This window comes from Mesocricetus auratus, unplaced genomic scaffold (genome assembly GCF_017639785.1).
Source record: "Mesocricetus auratus isolate SY011 unplaced genomic scaffold, BCM_Maur_2.0 Super-Scaffold_100676, whole genome shotgun sequence".
Lineage (NCBI taxonomy): Eukaryota > Metazoa > Chordata > Mammalia > Rodentia > Cricetidae > Mesocricetus > Mesocricetus auratus.
The window spans coordinates 132,249,721-132,251,310 of record NW_024429266.1 but is presented as its reverse complement, the minus strand read 5'-3'; positions in this window follow the sequence as shown (position 1 = coordinate 132,251,310).

The window sequence follows — 1,590 nt, the reverse complement described above, 5'->3', positions numbered from 1 at the left end:
CTGAAGCCGCCTGGCCTCAGGATCGCCTGTGGCTGGGCCCACTCCCAGTTTCTGGTTCTGGAGGTGGCATTTCTAAGGAGTTCCCAGGGAAGGAGCAGGGGCTGGCTCAGGGGTGCCCTGGGAGATCTACTGTTTTAAATCTCTTTCAATTTGAGAACTCACCGCGGTGCTGACCTAGCAATGGACCCATAGATAGTTCGCTGAGTTGCCTGAGTCCTTTTCTCCTCTCGCCTCCCTCCTCCTTTCTTCCTCCTCCCCACTTGTCTTCCTCCTCTCCCTACTTTCCTCCTCTTGCCTCCCACGCCTCCTTCTTTTTTTTTTTTTTTCTTTTCCGGGTTTTTGAAATAGGGTCTCATTGTGTAGCCCAGGCTGGCCTGGAATTCACCATCTTCTTGACTCAACCTCTTACGAGCTGGGGTTACAAGTGTGGGAACACCCGGCCAGTGCACTTTATTTTATTCTTTTACCGCCATCCCCGCGTTTCTCACGTGTTTGTTTACCGCAGGAACAGCTGCAACCTCAACCCCATCACCCACCCTACTGCCTCACGGCTCCCCATCTCCAAGGCCCAGTCTCTCTGGTCACCACAGGCAGAAGCAGGGACATGCCCAGAAACGCATAACCCTGCCCACCGAAAGCAGGTGTCTACCACCATAAGGCCCCCACTTTGGGGTGGGGAGAGAAGTTCCAGAACTTTCCAAGTAGGAATGAGGTCCCAGAACTGCATCCTGGAAGCCTTTGCACCCTGGGTACCAAAGTTTTTGCGGATATTTGCAACTAAATAATCACAGTCTACCTGGTCCTCGTCCTTATTGTTTATCCCTCTTGAACACCTTCTGTCGCCAGGTGCCGGGAGCACCGTGGGGCAGCCCGCACCTGTTGCCATAGACTCCCCGCAGCCTCCCCAGAGCAGCTGCGGAGAGGAACAAGGTGCCCAAGATCCAGAAATGCGGGGATCTGCGCTGCCCCTTCCCCCTCTGCGCTCTGGCGAGTCGGGGCCTTTGATGTCAGCGCCCCCCCTCCCCCTCGCGCGCGAGGCCCGCAGCGCCCGCCAAGTTTCTCGGGATCCCAGCTGCTCACGCCCCGCCGCCTGGCCCGCGATTCGCAGCTGCCGCCTGCCCCCTACCCCCAGGCCGCCCGATTACCGGTTTTGCACCTGGGAGGGCCCCAACCTGGCTTGCAGAGTCTCTGTCCCCCAGGTGTTTCAGGAGCGCCTGGGGGTGTCTGGGTCGGGGGAAGCCCCTCGGGAACTCTGACAGCCAGGCCAAGCTTCCTTTCCGGGAGGGAGAGGAGATGGGTGCTGTTACTCGGGACTTATCACCTTCTTCCTTGGCTTCTAGAGTCACCACCAATGGGACGGGGTGTATCTTGAGCCCTTGTGGTTTGCCAAAGTCACTGGCAGAGCTGGATCCTTCTGCCCTCCATTCTTGTTCTGCCAACTGAAGGGGGAAATGGGCGTGTCTGGGTCAGATGGCCCAGGACCCCGACTTGCCCACAGCAGCTTCCTGTGGTTATGGAGAAGGGAGAATCCTTCTCACGGCTTACCCTCAGTGTAGAGGACTGAAGCTTAGGAGCCAAGACCTGGGGGCT